Here is a 19,782-nt window from a genome sequence, read left to right as displayed (position 1 = left end):
ATAGGCAGCCATTATAGTATAATTCAGCCCCTAATATAATGCACCCCCATAGGCAGCCTCTATAACATAATGCAACCTTTAATATAATGCAAAAAAAATTGACTATATTGTAGCGGCGCTAGTGCGAGTGCATACGGTCAGCTGCAAGTATAATCCCAAACCACAGTGGGAAAAAGAAGCTAAAGACAAAATATATAAAAGTAATACCTGCGCTTGAGTATATGCACTTGTAAGATACCCCTCAATGCAAACGGTTAATGTGAATAATTACCTTTACTGTTGGTTCTCAATAGGCTGGCTAGTGCTGTATATTCAGGTAGACGGTTTCAGGGGAATGTCTATGGATGCAACTAAGATAAAGCACAAGGTGTTCAATATAATCCCTTATTTAGCAGAAAGTATGCAAAAGTCACAATTGGAATAAGATACTACTTTTTGCAAGTGTGTGTGATACTATATGTCAAGAACAATAAGTGGAGCCACGGTGGTGGATTTATCTACCAGATCGGTGAAATAAAAACGGCAGGACTTATTAAAACAAAGTACCTGTACTTAAGGTACACGTTGTTTCCGGGAGTAAATGTCCTTGTAAAGTAAGGCAATTGAGTATTACTTATCTCCTTAATCCTGTACTGACGGCTTGCATGAGAGTTTCTGAGCGCACTGTCCCGGCCGGTGACAGGCGCTCGAGGTGCTTCGCTAGTACTGAGCGGTAGATTGCTATAAAAAAGTATTTTATTAAGAAAAACCCTACTGTTCTAAATCCAATTATCCTTCGGGATGTTCCATCAGGAGATACGTTTACTGATTTACGGCCTCAATCAAAGTTTAACCCTCTAAATGAGTACTCACAAGCGTTTGAGGCTTTTCAGAAAAATGTAATTAATGATATAAAAAAAGTAAGTGAAAGAAGGTGTTCTCAAATTAAATATAATCTTTCATATAAAGAACGTTCTGCAATACAAGAATTACAACAAAAAAGTGACATTGTCATTCGTCCAGCCGACAAAGGGGGGGGGGGGGTATTGTCATTTTGGATCAAACACATTATGACAGAGAATCTCAACGCCTTTTGGGCGACACCAGGACGTACAAGAAACTGTCATATGACCCCTCAATAGAATATACGAATGAGTTAAAAAGACTCCTCACCCAAGGCCTAGAGGATGGATTTATAAATAAGCAGGAGTATGAGTATATATACACCCCATATCCAAGAATGGCCATATTTTACCATCTTCCTAAAGTCCATAAAGACATGATAGATCCACCAGGCCGGCCCATTATTTCGGGCATTGGTAATTTAACCTCAAACTTGTCCCATTATGTGGACTGTTTCCTGCAAAAAGTGGTTCCTACATTACCAGCCTATCTGAAAGATAGTAAACACATCCTACAAATCCTCGGCAATTTAAAATGGCAGAACAATTATATATTAGGCACACTTGATGTATCCTCGTTATATACAGTGATACAACATGAGAAAGGCACAGAAGCTATGTGTCATTTTTTAAATACAGCAAAACAACTTTCTCCAGGAAAAGTGGAATTTTTAAAAGAATGTGCACTATTTATTCTTACACATAACTTTTTTAAATATAAGGCGGACTACTATGCCCAGCGGTGGGGCACAGCCATGGGGACCAGATTCGCGCCCAGTTATGCGAACCTCTATGTGGGTAGATGGGAGGATCTCCATATCTACCCGGGGGGTTCCCTGCGCGCGGGTCTGGCCCTATGGCTGCGTTTTATTGATGATGTATTTTTTATATGGGAAAATGATGAAGATTCACTAAACCAGTTTTTAATTGATATAAATAAAAATGATTTTTATCTGCAATTTTCAGCTACTACCAGCAAAACTAATATACATTTTTTGGATCTTAATGTTTTTATTGATGAGGGCAAAATTCATACATCCACGTTTACTAAACCAACTGATTCTAACAGCTTTATTTCAATGGGCAGCTGCCATCTACCAAGATGGCTACTCAATGTCCCGCGTAGTCAGTTTATGAGGTCAAATCGAAATTGTTCTAATAGTGCAGACTATGTCAGGGAAACCAATACCCTTATTGACAAATTTTTAAATAAAGGTTACAATCATCAGCATTTATTGACAACACAGGGAATAGTTCAAGATATCCCCAGAGAACAACTTCTCCAGGACTCAATAAGAAGTGTAAAAGAGAATGAAACGAATCCAATGTCTATTCCAATTATCACCCAATATAATTCGAATATAAAAATCTTTAAAAAAATTGTTAATAAACATTGGTCTCTACTAAAGGAAGATAAAGTAATTGGAGAGAAATTATCTGACCACCCCAGTTTCGTTTTTCGGAAAGCACGTAATTTAAACACAATTATTGCTCCTACAACAAGGAATTTTGCACAACCAAATATGAATGCGGGATATTTTAAACAATCCGCAAAAGGTTTTTTTCCCTGCAGGAAGTGCAAAATGTGTAAGTCTCTACATTTAGTAAAGCAGAAGTCTGTGACATCTCATAATAATATTCAAATACAGATCACAGATTTCATTACGTGCACCACACAGGGGGTTATATACGCGATCGAGTGCCCCTGTAGAAAATTATATGTAGGGCGCACTAAACGCCACCTCTGCAAAAGAATAAACGAACATTTGCGCAATATAAAAAATAAATATGATGAACACCCCCTGTCCAAACACTTTGCAGCTTGCCATGGGGGTTCCCTGCAAGGGGTTAAAGTAACTGGCATAAAGGTGGTAAAAAAGGATTGGCGGAATGGGGACTATGTAAAACAGATGTCCAGAGAAGAAACAAGACTCATTTTTGAACTGGACACTCTCAAACCCAAGGGGTTAAATAATGAAGTGGAACTATTCGCCTTTGATTAATAACTTAATAATCTATGATCTTGATACACTGAGGGTATTTAAAGCCCCGTGACACAGAGGGAGCCAACCCTGATGAAGGAATCCGTTGACATTCCGAAACGCGTTGGTTTTTGGCTCTTCTCACACGCCGTACTGCATACAGGGGCACCACGTGACCGGGCTAGTCACGTGACCCGAACGTCACGCAGGTCCTGCAATCTACCGCTCAGTACTAGCGAAGCACCTCGAGCGCCTGTCACCGGCCGGGACAGTGCGCTCAGAAACTCTCATGCAAGCCGTCAGTACAGGATTAAGGAGATAAGTAATACTCAATTACCTTACTTTACAAGGACATTTACTCCCGGAAACAACGTGTACCTTAAGTACAGGTACTAAAATACGGCTAAATAAGGGATTATATTGAACACCTTGTGCTTTATCTTAGTTGCATCCATAGACATTCCCCTGAAACCGTCTACCTGAATATACAGCACTAGCCAGCCTATTGAGAACCAACAGTAAAGGTAATTATTCACATTAACCGTTTGCATTGAGGGGTATCTTACAAGTGCATATACTCAAGCGCAGGTATTACTTTTATATATATTTTGTCTTTAATATAATGCACCCCCATAGGCAGCCTCTATAACATAATGTAACCTTTAATATAATGCACCCCCATAGTCAGCCTCTATAGCATAAAGCAGCCCCTAATATAATGCACCCCCATAGGCAGCCTCTATAGCAGGGGTCCCCAACCTGTAGCTCGGGAGCCACATGTGGCTCACGGTCCCATGAATTGTGGCTCGCGGCTGTCTTTTAGCTTGGTGCATTAGCTCCAGTTCTAGCAAACAGGTATGAAGAGCACATCTGAAAATGGTGAATTTTGTGAGCAGCCCTGCACAGAAGAGCCGATCTGGATGCACATATACTGGTCTTTGAGATGATTTAAGTATGGTATGCTGGAGACGAGATGACACCACCTGTAAGAGGAGGTGTTTAAAGCTGGATGTGACAGTGTCTTGGGAGTGCTTTATAGGAGAATACTGAATGTGGGGTATTGTAGGAACCACTGGATATTTGTAAACTGGTTTGGGGTGATTGATTTTTGTTGAAAAGCTTTGGTTACCATTTTGCCTGTAATGGGGGCCTTGGTTGCCACTATTGTGAGCTGAATGTGGCTCGCGACCCTCTCAAGGCTGGATGTGGCTTGCGACCCTCTCTCAGAGATGAATGTGGCTCTCAAGGTCAGAAGAGTTGGGGACCTATGCTCTATAGTATAATTCAGCCCCTAATATAATGCGCCCCCATAGGCAGCCTCTAGCATAATTCAGCCCCTAATATAATGCACCCCCATAAGCAGCCTCTATATCATAATTCAGCCTTTAACATAATGCACCCCCATAGGCAGCCTGTATAGTATAATGCAACCTTTAATATAATGCACCCTGTGACGCAGTGACCCCTGTTACAGCTAATGGGTGCTGTGTGTGCGCTTCAGGATGCGCTTGGAGGCAAAATTCTGATGGTGAATTAGGGACTGGCATTATTGTAAATGGCCGGTATGTTTCTCTGCGCTGTAAGCCCAAAATGATACAGTTATGCTGGGACTTATAGTTTCACAAATGTTTGTTGTGTTTATTTATAAGGGGGGCTTATAGGGTTAGTCAAAGAGCTGGGTGGGAATTGACTAACCACTAGTGTTGAGCGATACCGTCCGATACTTGAAAGTATCGGTATCGGAAAGTATCGGCCGATACCGGCAAAGTATCGGATCCAATCCGATACCGATACCCGATACCAATACAAGTCAATGGGACTCAAGTATCGGACGGTATCCCTGATGGTTCCCAGGGTCTGAAGGAGAGGAAACTCTCCTTCAGGCCCTGGGATCCATATTAATGTGTAAAAGAAAGAATTAAAATAAAAAATATTGCTATACTCACCTCTCCGACGCAGCCTGGACCTCAGCGAGGGAACCGGCAGCGTTGTTTGCTTAAAATTTGCGCGTTTACTTCCTTACGTGAAGTCCCGGCTTGTGATTGGTCGCGTGCCGCCCATGTGGCCGCGACGCGACCAATCACAGCAAGTGATTGGTCGTGTCCAGCCTCCCGTGACGTCACGGCTTGTGATTGGTCGCGTCGCCCATGTGACCGCGACGCGACCAATCACAAGCCAGAACGTAATTTTAAAATCCTGAAGGACCTAAAATTACGTCACGGCTTGCTGTGATTGGTCGCGTCGCGGCCACATGGGCGACGCGACCAATCACAAGCCGGGACGTCATGGGAGGCAGGACAAGCGCGCATTTTAAAATGCGCGCGTGTCCAGCCTCCCGTGACGTCACGGCTTGTGATTGGTCGCGTCGCCCATGTGACCGCGACGCGACCAATCACAAGCCAGAACGTAATTTTAAAATCCTGAAGGACCTAAAATTACGTCACGGCTTGCTGTGATTGGTCGCGTCGCGGCCACATGGGCGACGCGACCAATCACAAGCCGGGACGTCACGGGAGGCAGGACAAGCGCGCATTTTAAAATGCGCGCGTGTCCAGCCTCCCGTGACGTCACGGCTTGTGATTGGTCGCGTCGCCCATGTGACCGCGACGCGGCCAATCACAAGCCAGAACGTAATTTTAAAATCCTGAAGGACCTAAAATTACGTCACGGCTTGCTGTGATTGGTCGCGTCGCGGCCACATGGGCGGCACGCGACCAATCACAAGCTGGGACTTCACGTAAGGAAGTAAACGCGCGAATTTTAAGCAAACAACGCTGCCGGTTCCCTCGCTGAGGTCCAGGCTGCGTCGGAGAGGTGAGTATAGCAATATTTTTTATTTTAATTCTCTCTTTTACACATTATTACATTAATGTTGTTTCGATACCGATACCCGATACCACAAAAGTATCGGATCTCGGTATCGGAATTCCGATACCCGCAAGTATCGGCCGATACCCGATACTTGCGGTATCGGAATGCTCAACACTACTAACCACACATGCACAACCCATCCATGGGGGTGGTTACAACCATATAATGTGACTGAGGTCTGGTCACATTGTCAGAGTGTATGGACCGAGTGGTCTGTGTTGTAGGTCCTGAAAGAGGTCAGGTCTGTGTTGGAAGCTCCGGCGAGTGGAGACTTCCTGAAGAGCACGTGTAGAGACCGTGGACCTGGATGGTCGGTGTTGGAAGCTCCTGTGAGTGGAGACTTCCTGGAAGCACCTGGTGAGACCATGTACCTGCAGACTCTGGGACAGCTTCTGTGTTGGGGAAGCCAGGACTGACAAGGAGTCAGCTTGTGGAGCGGAGCTCCTGAGAGGTAACCCCGAGTATGGGGAAAGAACTATGTGCACTGACAAAGGACAGTTACTGAACTGCACGGTCACCTGGTGACTGTAGAGAGACAGGCTTGACTAGTGAATGCTTTGTAAAGCCATGTGTGATGAAGTAATGGACTATGTATAAGCCGGTGATATGCAACCTGGCTTACGGAGCGGTTTATGACGTTTCAATGAACCGTATGGACTGTTTTGTGTGAAAAAACTGTGCCTGACTATGTTAATCTGCTGCCAAGCGAGTGTTCCCCAACACACAGTAGGCGCAACGCCACAACCCCCATAGGCAGCCTCTATAATATATTGCAGCCCTTAATATGATGCATCCCCATAGGCAGCCTCTATAGCAGTGGTCCCCAACCTTTTTGACCTAGAGAGCCACATTCAGTACTGAGAGGGTCGCGAGCTTCATTTAGCTCTGACAGCGGGTCGCGAGCAACATCCTGCTCCTGTCCCCCTCAATGTAGTGTCAAACAAAGCCCCCATTACTGGTTCAATGATAACCCAAGCTTTTCGACAGAAATAATTCCAAAGCAGTACACTGAGATCCAGGGGTTACCACAATGCCCCAATTCAGTATTCTCCCATCAAGGACTGACAACACACTGTCGTATCCAGCTTCAAGAACCTCCTCTAACAGGTAATATCATCCTCCCATACCTAAAACACCTCTAAACCCCTAAGACCACTATATGTGAATCAAGATCTGCTCTTCTGTGCAGGGCTACTCAAAAATTCACCACTTTTAGATGTACTCTTCACACCTGTTTGCTAGACCTGGAGTTAATGCATCAAGCTGGCAGACAGTCGCGAGCCACTATTCATGGAACCGCGGGCCACATGTGGCTCCCGAGCTACAGGTTGGGGACCCCTGCTGTATAGTATAATGCAGCCCTTAATATATATAATGAACCCCCATAGGCAGCCTTTATAGCATAATTCAGCCCCATTAAAAAATTATACCAATAGTCCCCTTTCTTCCTGGTTCCTCCGCTGCTCTGAGCACCCGCACATCTCCAGACAGCCGGCACCAGGTAGTGATGTAATCGTGACCCCCTGTCAGTGTCAGCGTTAGTGATATCAGACTCTGAGAGGGGGATATTGGGAGAGGGAGCATAACGCTCCTCTCATCAATGCGGTTAGCTGTATCGGAATCTAGCCGATACAGTTGAACTTGCGATGACGGGCATGGGGGGCCCACTGCTGGCATCGGGCCCTACGCCTGCTCAAGGGCCCCATAGCGGCTGGGCGGCAGAGCTGGGAGATCGATTGTCCATGCACTGCCACAGAATGTAACTGTATGGGCACGCTGTGCACGCCAATACAGTTACAGTAGCATAGCTCCGGGTGGGCCCCCTCAGAGCACGGGGCCCAGGGTGATCAACCCTCTGCCCCCCCGTTAGCTACACTATTGCATAACAGCTGTGGACAGAATGCGGCTTAGCTGGTTCCCAAGCCCACAATAGATCCACTCAGACAACTGCAGGATGAGAGGACAGAAGCCCAAAGAAGTTCTCACAAAATGCAATTATTTCTCTCCTGGTTCTGTTCCAGCACAATAATGTAGATACTAGTGATGAGTGAGTTGCTCTCCACTACTCGATCAGGCATCGGGAGCTCTGACAAGCTTGTTACTGGAGTGAGTATCCCAGCCAATAAACATGCGGGGATTGCCCGCCATACATGGTAATACCGCAGCCATGTGGGCTACTGGCATTACTGTGACTGTCCGGCTTCATCACATCATCTATACAATGTGCACAGCCAATTTTATGTACAATACTTTGGCTTTTCTCATGGCACTGAAGGGTTTGGGGACCTGATCTGAGAGTTCTGCACCACCCATGTACCGATTGTAATCCAAGTTACAATCTGGCTTTGGGACTTGTGTTGTGGTACCACGAACAGTGACAAGGGAGCTGTTGTCACGGTGTATGGTGGTGAAGATAAGGACATCCCTTTTGTCCTTATAATTGACCACCAGCATGTTGTCGCTGCATTGGGCTCGTCTTTCGCCTTTTCTCTGCGTTTGCCCATTTAGTGTCTTAGGCAGGTCTCTCTGATTTTTTTTGCATGGCGTCGCGAGCAACTTTACCTCTAGCAGAGAGGGTCTTGAAGAGGGGGATGCTGTGAAAGTTATCAATGTAGAGGTGATAACCCTTATCCAGCAGTGGGTGCATCTATTCCCACACAATTTTCCCAATCACCCCCAGGTAATCTGGGTGTCTTTTCCTTTGTAGACCCTAAATCTGTGTGTTTACCCTAGGGTACTCTCGTACAATTTGTACAGTTTAATTCCATACCTGGCCCTTTTACTGGGCAGGTATTGTTGAAATTTTAGCCTCTCTTTGAAATGAACCAGAGATTCATTTATAGTGATGTCCCTTTGGAGGTTGTACGCCTCAGCAAATTTTCTACTGAAGTGTTCAACCACTGGCCTAATGTTATATAGATTATCAAAGTTCGGATCATCTCAGGGAGTACACTGTGCATTATCACTATAATGCAATCTGTTTTGGATCTCTTCAAATCGTGTACTTGTTATGGCCATACAGAATATTGGTACTGTAGAGAATATCAGTACTCCAGTATCGCCGAAGCTCTGGTTTTCGGATTATGCCCATATGCAGCACAATTCCCCAAAATGTCATCATCTCTGTTGCATCTACAGGGTTCCATCTGATGTATGATGACGTGGGATTTTGGGTGAAAAATAGATGGGCATACAAGTTGGTCTGGGCCACAATAAGATTTATTATTTCCTCACTGAAAAAGAATTTAAAGAATTCAATTTCAGTGAGGCCAGTGATGTCAAACTGGATTCCTTAGCTGCTGATCAAATCTGGAATGACGGGCTGATAATTTTCGGGAGATGCAATCTATATAGGATCGATTGTTGGAGGGGTTGCCTGGGTCCTAGTGTGCCTTGTTGGGGTTCATTCCTAACTAGATGAGGAGGAGGACTACAGGAATGTGGGATTTTCCTCACTGGCTGAATCCGTCTTGGAGGCAAGGAAAGCATATGCCTCCTCTGGTGAATACCGTCTTGACGAATGGGCCATTTTTATTTTATCTTTCAAAACCCCGGGGATGTTTGTGCAAGTGGTGCTTTACACGTCTAATATGTGGAGCTTGTGTATAGGATACAAGGTGCACAATGTGAGCCCGATGAATAGTTATATAATGGGGAAAACAGGAGTGTGTACAGATAAAGGGGAGGCTGTTTAAACAAAGAAGAGGAAATACTTATGCAGAAAAAAGTACTTATTATTATTATGTTGATGCAACAGTGCCAATAAGGAATACCAATTAGTGTACCCAAAAATGCAAAAACATACAGTGAACATAAAAAGTGCTATATGCATGCAAAGCAATAAAAATACTAACAACATGAAATAAAAAAATATATAAATATATACTATATGTTATAATATAATCATAAATATAATCATAAATGGTATTCTTTTACTTGGTCAGGGATGAAGAGATAAGGTAGCAATGTGCAACAACATGAGTGAAAAAATTATTATTATGCTGTTGAAACAACAGTGCCAAAAGAAATACCAATTAATATACCTAAGTATACAATAGCATAGGACCGCCGCATACTGGTGCATTAATCAAATAGTGATAGTATCCTGCTATTGTGCTGTAGCGATTGGACTTCATTATTAATTATGCATCGCCCAAAAACTTCAGGTGCAACGGAAAAACTCAGGAAATATGCACGCGCTGATCCCCCTGACACTCCACGGTTAAATAAAGACACATCATTGGAGGCTAAGACCGCAAATCAGTAGAAAAATCGTATTTCTGATAGTGAGGAAGATGGGGATCAGGAGACTCTCACTTTAAAACAAGCATCTGAGCAGTTAATGCAAGCTATTTCCCTGACCAGGACATCCTTAACCGGGAAAATAGAGGAGGTATATTCTGAGGTGGGTCGCCTCAGACAGGACATGCAGTCCATGAGGGGTCGCATCACGGAAGTGGAATCGCGGTTATCCCGTCTGGAAGATAACTCTGTGCCCATGGAAACTAAACTGACAAAAGTAGCTGGCTCTATAAATGCCTGGAAACAAAAGGCTGATGACTTAGAGAACAGACTACACCGAAATAATATTCGTATCATCGGACTACCTGAGCGCTCAGAAGGTCAACAACCGAAACAATTCTTGGAGAAATGGCTCAAGGAAACTCTGGGGGATGAATTCTCCTCTACATTCTCGGTAGAAAGGGCCCATAGAGTTCCAAACAAACCACTCCCTCCGGGCACCCCACCGAGACCGTTTTTGGCGCACCTTTTGAACTGCCGAGATAGAGATGCAGTGCTCCGCAAGGCAAGAGAAAAAAGCCCCATCAAATTTAATAACGCTACTATTTCAATATTTCCGGATTTCTCTATGGAACTACAGAAACAACGTGCCCAATTCATGGAGATAAAAAAGCAACTCAGGGAAAAAAACATTCTATATTCAATGATTTATCCTGCCCGTCTCAGAATTGTTTATAAAGGCTCTACCTCTTTCTTCACAAATCCAACGGAAGCCGAAGACTGGTTGCGATCTCATATGGGAGCGAATGGAGAAGAAAAATCCTAGTTTGCCTGCTGTCTTTATACGTGATTACGTTGGAAATGGAACTCTCTTACTGGGGGGGGGTTATTTTGGGAGCTCTTTCCGCCAAAGTCCAAGTATACAATAGCATGCAATGGACATAAAAGGTGCTAAGTGCATACAAAACAAAAATTACAACCAGCATGATATTCAATAAAATCATGAATCATAAATATAATTCTTTTGCTTGATCAAGGGTGAAGATAAGGTGGCAAAGTGCAGCAACTTGAGTGAAGTACAGTCATGGCCAAAAGTTTTGAGAATGACACCAAAATTATATTTTCACATGATCTGCTGCCCTCTGGTTTTTATTAGTGTTTGTCTGATGTTTATATCACATACAGAAATATAATTGCAATCATATTATGAGTACCAATAGGTTATATTGACAGTTAGAATGAGTTAATGCAGCAAGTCAATATTTGCAGTGTTGACTCTTCTTCTTCAAGACCTCTGCAATTCTCCCTGGCATGCTCTCAATCAACTTCTGGACCAAATCCTGACTGATAGCAGTCCATTCTTGCATAATCAATGCTTGCATTTTGCCAGAATTTGTTGGTTTTTGTTTGTCCACCCGTCTCTTGATGATTGACCACAAGTTCTCAATGGGATTAAGATCTGGGGAGTTTCCAGGCCATGGACCCAAAATCTCTATGTTTTGTTCCATGAGCCATTTAGTTATCACCTTTGCTTTATGGCAAGGTGCTCCATCATGCTGGAAAAGGCATTGTTGGGCACCAAACTGCTCTTGGACGGTTGGGAGAAGTTGCTCTTGGAGGACATTCTGGTACCATTCTTTATTCATGGCTGTGTTTTTAGGCAAGACTGTTAGTGAGCCGATTCCCTTGGCTGAGAAGCAACCCCACACATGAATGGTTTCAGGATGCTTTACAGTTGGCATGAGACAAGACTGGTGGTAGAGCTCACCTCTTCTCCGAATAAGCTGTTTTCCAGATGTCCCAAACAATCGAAAAGGGGATTCATCAGAGAAAATGACTTTGCCCCAGTCCTCAGCAGTCCACTCCCTGTACCTTTTGCAGAATATCAGTCGGTCCCTGATGTTTTTTCTGGAGAGAAGTGGCTTCTTTGCTGCCCTCCTTGAAACCAGGCCTTGCTCAGTGTCTCCGCCTCACAGTGCGTGCAGAAGCACTCACACCAGCCTGCTGCCATTCCTGAGCAAGCTCGGCACTGCTGGGAGTCCGATCCCGCAGCTGAAACAGTTTTAAGATACGGTCCTGGCGCTTGCTGGTCTTTCTTGGGCGACCTGGAGCCTTTTTGACAACAATGGAAGCTCTCTCCTTGAAGTTCTTGATGATGCGATAGATTGTTGACTGAGGTGCAATCTTTGTAGCTGCGATACTCTTCCCTGTTAGGCCATTTTTGTGCAGTGCAATGATGGCTGCACGTGTTTCTTTAGAGATAACCATGGTTAACTGAAGAGAAACAATGATACCAAGCACCAGCCTCCTTTTAAAGTGTCCAGTGATGTCATTCTTACTTAATCATGACTGATTGATCGCCAGCCCTGTCCTCATCAACACCCACACCTGTGTTAATGGATCAATCACTAATACGATGTTAGCTGCTCCTTTTAAGGCAGGACTGCAATGATGTTGAAATGTGTTTTGGGGGTTAAAGTTCCTTTTCTGGGCAAATATTGACTTTGCAAGTACAGTAATTGCTGTTAAGCTGATCCCTCTGACATTCAGGAGTATATGCAAATTGCCATTAGAAAAAATGAAGCAGTAGACTTTGGAAAAATTAATATTTGTCTCATTCTCAAAATTTTTGGCCTTGACTGTATACAGCAACCGGTCAATATTCATCAAAGCTGTAAAACTAAAGTAAGACTAAAAAGAAAAAACATACAATTAATACATAGAATATAAAAATAATGCAAAGAAATAAATCCAATGAGGAAATTTTTTTATCAAAATAAAAATTAAAAAAATATACTTAAAAAAATATATTTTTATTATTAGGGACAGTAATTCAAAATGCACCATCTAATCCCAATATATATTTAAGGGAAAGGAGCAAAGCTCATAACCTCATTCAATCCAGTAGGTTGAAGTGAGCCTATCTAGAGATCCATTTGGTTTCTAATTGAGCCAATTTGGTTTTAACATTACTACCCCTTCAATCTTTGATGATCCGATCAATACCAATTACCTTTAACCCCTTAATCCCATATGACGTACTATCCCGTCGTGGTGGGGTGGGCCTTAATTCCCACCGACGGGATAGTACGTCATATGCGATCGGCCGCTGTTATGATCCCAATGGCAGGGGACCTCAAAGATTACAGCAAAGTCTGCAAAACATAAATACCAGCTCATAGGGAAGTGGTAACTAGGCTGACCATATACCTGATCCTAGCGCAAACACTAACAGCAGCCGGGGAACGTGCCTACGTTGATTCTAGACGTCTCGCGCCAGCCGGAGAACTAACTACCCCTATCAGGGAAAATAAGACCTCTCTTGCCTCCAAAGAAAAGACCCCAAAGTAATACAAGCCCCCAACAAATAATAACGGTGAGGTAAGAAGAAAAGACAAACGTAAGAATGAACTAGATTTAGCAAAGAGAGGCCCACTGACTAATAGCAGAATATAGTAAGAAGACTTATATGGTCAGCAAAAAAAACCCTGCAAAATATCCACGCTGAATATCCAAGAACCCCCAAACCGACTGACGGTGTGGGGGGAGAATATCAGCCCCCCTAGAGCTTCCAGCAATAACAGGAATCACATATTGTACAAGCTGGACAAAAATATGAACAATGCAAATGATCAAGAGTACGAAAGCAGAACTTAGCTTATCTTGCAAAGAACCAGGACCTGAAGACAGGAGCAAACAGAAGTGAACTGATTACAACGATGCCAGGCACTGGACTGAGAATCCAGGAAGTTTAAATAGCAACACCCCAGGCCTAACGAAGCAGGTGAGCACCAACCTGGTAAAAGACAATCCAAGTGCCAAATCACTAGTGACCACAAGAGGGAGCCAAAAAGTATAGTTCACAACAGGCCGCGCTCACGGGGGCGCTGACTATCGTAGCTGACATCTGGCACTAAGTGCCAGGAGCGGTCACGGACCGCCCCCGGCACATTAACCCCCGGCACACTGCGATCAAACATGATCGCAGTGCACCGGCAGTACAGGGAAGCATCGCGCAGGGAGGGGGCTCCCTGCGTGCTTCCCTGAGACGATCGGTACAAGGTGATGTACTCACCTTGTACCGAGCGTCTCCTCCCTGCAGTCCCCGGATCCAAAATGGCCGCGGGGCTGCATCCGGGTACTGCAGGGAGTACTTCCGGGTGCAGACCAGGCTCTAGTAAGCCTGCACTGCTGTATGTCAGATCGCCGATCTGACAGAGTGCTATGCAAACTGTCAGATCGGCGATCTGTGATTTCCCCCCCTGGGACAAAGTAAAAAAGTAAAAAAAAAAAAATCCACATGTGTAAAAAAAAATAAAAATAAATAAAATTCCTAAATACAGAAAAAAATATATTATTCCCATAAATACATTTCTTTATCTAAAAAAAAAAAACAATAAAAGTACACATATTTAGTATCGCCGCGCCCATAACGACCCAACCTATAAAACTGTCCCACTAGTTAACCCCTTCAGTGAACACCGTAAGAAAAAAAGAGCCAAAAAACAACGCTTTATTATCATACCGCCAAACAAAAAGTGGAATAACGTCATCTTGTCCCGCAAAAAACGAGCCACTATACAGCATCATAAGCAAAAAAAATAAAAAAGTTATAGTCCTCAGAATAAAGCGATGCCAAAATAATTATTTTTTCTATAAAATAGCTTTTATCGTATAAAAGCGCCAAAACATAAAAAAATGATATAAATGAGGTATCGCTGTAATCGTACTGACCCAAAGAATTAAACTGCTTTATCAATTTTACCAAACGTGGAACGGTAAACGCCTCCCCCAAAAGACATTCATGAATAGCTGGTTTTTGGTCATTCTGCCTCAAGTAAATTGGAATAAAAAGTGATCAAAAACTGTCACGTGTCCGAAAATGTTACCAATAAAAACGTCAACTCGTCCCGCAAAAAACAAGACCTCACATGACTCTGTGGACCAAAATATGGAAAAATTATAGGTCTCAAAATGTGGAGACGCAAAAACTTTTTTGCCATAAAATAAACGCTATAAAAGTAAATCAAATCCCTCTTCATCACCCCCTTAATTAGGGAAAAATAATAAAATTAAAAAAATGTATTTATTTCCATTAGGGCTAGGGTTAGGGTTAGGGCTAGGGTTAGGGCTAGGGTTAGGGCTGATGTTAGGGTTGGAGCTAAAGTTAGGGTTAGGGTTGGGGCTAAAGTTAGGGTTAGGGTTGCGGCTAAAGTTAGGGTAAGGGTTGGGGCTAAAGTTAGGGTTGGGGCTAAAGTTAGGGTTAGGGTTTGGATTACATTTAAGGTTGGGATTAGGGTTGGGATTAGAATTAGGGGTGTGTCAGGGTTAGGGGTGTGGTTAGGGTTACCATTGGGATTAGGGCTAGGGGTGTGTTTGGATTAGGGTTTCAGGTAGAATTGGGGAGTGTCCACTGTTCAGGCACATCAGGGGCTCTCCAAACAACTTTTGAGGTCTAAGTTCTCTTGTTATCCTTGGTAAAATAAAAATTTGGGGGGCTAAAAATCATTTTTGTGGGAAAAAAAAGATTTTTTATTTTCACGGCTCTGCGTTGTAAACTGTAGTGAAACACTTGGGGGTTCAAAGTTCTCACAACACATATGGATAAGTTCATTGGGGTGTAGTTTCCAATATGGGGTCACTTGTGGGGGGTTTCTACTGTTTGGGTACATCAGGGGCTCTGCAAATGCAACGTGACGCCAGCAGACCAATCCATCTAAGTCTGCTTTCCAAATGGCGCTCCTTCCCTTCCGAGCTCTGCCATGCGCCCAAACAGTGGTTCCCCCCACATATTGGGTATCAGCGTACTCAGGACAAATTGGACAACAACTTTTGGGGTCCAATTTATCCTGTTACCCTTGTGAAAATACAAAACTGGGGGCTAAAATATCATTTTTGTGAAAAAAAAATTTTTTTTATTTTCACGGCTCTGCGTTATAAACTGTTGTGAAACACTTGGGGGTTCAAAGCTCTCAAAACACATCTAGATAAGTTCCTTAGGGGGTCTACTTGCACATCAGGGGCTCTCCAAACGCAACATGGCGTCCCATCTTAATTCCAGTCAATTTTGCATTGAAAAGTAAAATGGCGCTCCTTCCCTTCCGAGCTCTGCTATGCGCCCAAACAGTGGTTTACCCCCACATATGGGGTATCAGCATAATCAGGACAAATTGTACAACAACAACTTTTGGGGTCCATTTTCTCCTGTTACCCTTGGTAAAATAAAACAAATTGGAGCTGAAATAAATTTTGTGTGAAAAAAAGTTAAATGTTCATTTTTATTTAAACATTCTAAAAATTCCTGTGAAACACCTGAAGGGTTAATAAACTTCTTGAATGTGGTTTTGCGCACCTTGAGGGGTGCAGTTTTTAGAATGGTGTCACACTTGGTTATTTTCTATCATATAGACCCCTCAAAATGACTTCAAATGAGATGTGGTCCCTAAAAAAAAAAATGGTGTTGTAAAAATGAGAATTTCAGGTCAACTTTTAACCCTTATAACTCCCTAACAAAAAAAAATTTTGGTTCCAAAATTGTGCTGATGTAAAGTAGATATGTGGGAAATGTTACTTATTAAGTATTTTGCGTGACATATCTCTGTGATTTAAGGGCATAAAAATTCAAAGTTGGAAAATTTTCGCCAAATTTCCTTTTTTTTCACAAATAAACGCAAGTTATATCAAATAAATTTTACCACTATCATGAAGTACAATATGTCACGAGAAAACATTGTCAGAATCGCCAAGATCCGTTGAAGCGTTCCACAGTTATAACCTCATAAAGGGACACTGGTCAGAATTGTAAAAATTGGCCCGGTCATTAACGTGCAAACCACCCTCGGGGCTTAAGGGGTTAATAAGATAGGGTCACAGTTATGGACAGACTTAAAGTGGCGGGGTATTGGTTTAAGTGATGTCAAGTCTTTAATATCACGAGCATTACATATGTCACAGACATGTTCTCTGGTACGTATTCTAAGTTGTCTCATTGTCATGCCAATATATACCAACGGGCAAGGACAATATCAAGGACATATGTGATCTTTTTAATCATAGACCGGTGACAGGGACAAGGGGGCATCCTCTACGTCTGGAGGAAAAAAGGTTTAAGCATAATAACAGACGCGGATTCTTTACTGTGAGAGCAGTGAGACTATGGAACTCTCTGCCGTATGATGTTGTAATGAGTGACTCATTGCTTAAGTTTAAGAGGGGACTGGATACCTTTCTGGAAAAGTATAATGTTACAGGGTATATACACTAGATTCCTTGATAAGGCGTTGATCCAGGGAACTAGTCTGATTGCCGTATGTGGGGTCGGGAAGGAATTTTTTTCCCCATGGTGGAGCTTACTCTTACCACATGGGTTTTTTTTGCCTTCCCCTGGATCAACATGTTAGGGCATGTTAGGCTATGGGTTGAACAAGATGGACTTAAAGTCTTCCTTCAACCTTAATAACTATGTAAAAAGGTGTTGAAATGCTGCAGGGGCGTTACAAAGCCCGAAGGGCATCACAAGAGATTCAAAGTGTCCATACCGGCATCTGAATGCTGTCTTCCACTCATCCCCTGGATGAATACGCACCAAATTATAAGCCTCAGGGTGCTTGCTGAATACCCGCTCATACTCTTGAACCACCCTGTAGGCTCCCTGCTTCTGGTGAGGTGGGGTAGAGTCAGCGCCCACGTGCAATTCCCGACACCAATCTTTCAGTTGCCCTGCAGAACCGTTGTTCTCCGCCGGATTGGACGGGACCAAGGGTCCGGGTGCCTGTATCACACTATTATTAACGGTAAACAGTTTGGCAAGTGTGGCATATTTGGTTAGGTGGACTTCTTCCTCCCCACAGTTAAGAACACGTACTGGCACCCTCCCCTCACGGACGTCAACCACCCCTCTGGCTGTCAGGAGGGTAGGCCTATTATCTGAATATACAGGTTCTACCAGGGCCTGATAGTCTTTACCCCTGAGGCCTATGGCTGCCCGACACCTGTAATAATTATAGGGGATAATTCAGGAGACTCTTTGCGTGGAACAAGACAACAGGACACAGTTTTATAAGTGGTAAAGTTTATATTATCACATGGTGATTCAAGCAGGTGCAGAGAGAAACTCAAGTCCACAACACTTGGTGCAAATAATAAACGCAGCTTAGCAGTCAATAGGAAACTTCAGAGGTAGATGCAAACAAACAGAAAGTCTATGAAGCACGGTTATTCTTGAGGAAACTTGACACGAATAGATACTTGACTTAGTCCAGACACAGATAGATATGCTATTAGGCAGTTTAAATCATATCTTAGCTCAACCAGGGAGGCCTGGTTAATAGTCTCAGGTTTTGCAGAGCAGAAACAGCTTACATGTCCAGCAAATGCAGATGGAAGTAACACGAGCAGCAGATGAAGGAGGATTACTGAACACTGGTGTATGCAGCAGGAACTCAGAGCAGAGTGGCAGGATCTCCAACACAGGTTCACAGGAGCAGGTGCAGGTGCAAGGCCACGGAGTAATCAGGAGCTGGATGCAAAGCAGAATAATCTAGCACAGACTGAAGGCTGGGGTGGAGTTTTATAGCAGGAAGACAAGTGCGCATGAGACCAAAGACGCCATGTTGGAAAAGGGCAGTAATGCACAAAAGGTAAAAAATGTTCAGAGTCCTGACAACACCATATTAACATTTCACTCCTGGGGGGTATCGTAATGGGGTTTGAATCACTCACTGTGACACGGCCAATTTCACCACCAGTCAGCTCCACCTGCTGTCTCTGCATCAGAACTCTGATTTCTTTCTGCAGGGTAGGTTGTTCACTGTAACCAGCTGTTTCTGCTACCTGCTGTAACAAGACAATAACCTCAGCAAGACAATTTTCTATGACATTAGTACCAATGGTCATCATGGGATTACATTCACGTCGGTCAATATCAACAATTACAATCCCTTGGGCCTCCAATTCCACCCGCCCCACTTTAATGGTGACCTCTTTATACCCCACTTGTGGCAATGGCTGACCATTACTGGCTATTATGGTGAAATCATCATCGGGGCCACGAGTAATGTCGGTGTCCTCCCAATAACGTTTAGAAAGGATGTAAGGCATAGTCGTCACCTGAGAACCGGTGTCCAGCAAAGCGTTCATGGGGATACCGTCGATCACGATGGGAAGAACTGGTCGCCCTCCAATGTATTTGGTTCTCCAATTTTGCGGGCCTGATTGTCCTACTCCTGGGGGTTGGCCCTCTGCCCCAGGGGTTGCTTGTTTAAATGACAGTACCTTGCAAGGTGGCCCACCTGGTGGCAGCGGCGGCAGATAGGTTGTCCGTCCCGATGGAAGCGATCGTCGTCCCTGCCTCTGGTCGGCGGAATCCTCCTCTGTCACTGCCAGGGGACATCCTCCGGTCTGAAAGCCAGCTGGATCTTCTCCTTGGGGGCCTCCTGTAGGGACTGTACGGTCCGGGCTAGGGCAGCAACGCTCTTGGTCAGCTCCTGCATCTGGAGGCGTAGTCCTGCAGGGGAATCGTCTTCCAGGATCTGGGCATCGGCCTCAGCGGAAATTGGAGCATCTGGCGCCACCTCCTGGTGGTACGTGAGAGCTTGACGCCTGGGAAGTACTGCATGGCTGGGCTGTCGCTCCTGTAGCGCCTGGATGGCTTTATCTTTGAATTGCGCGAAAGTCAGGTCTGGATTCTGCATGGCCAGGAAGTGCAGTTGGGCCCTTTGGAGACTGCACAAGAGCCCCTCAATGAACCGCTCCTTCAGGAGTTTATTCTCATCTTGCATGCTGTTTGGGTCATTCTGCTTGATGGC

The sequence above is a fragment of the Ranitomeya variabilis genome, chromosome 4 (genome assembly GCF_051348905.1).
Source record: "Ranitomeya variabilis isolate aRanVar5 chromosome 4, aRanVar5.hap1, whole genome shotgun sequence".
NCBI classification, from domain to species: domain Eukaryota; kingdom Metazoa; phylum Chordata; class Amphibia; order Anura; family Dendrobatidae; genus Ranitomeya; species Ranitomeya variabilis.
This window is presented reverse-complemented; position numbering follows the sequence as displayed.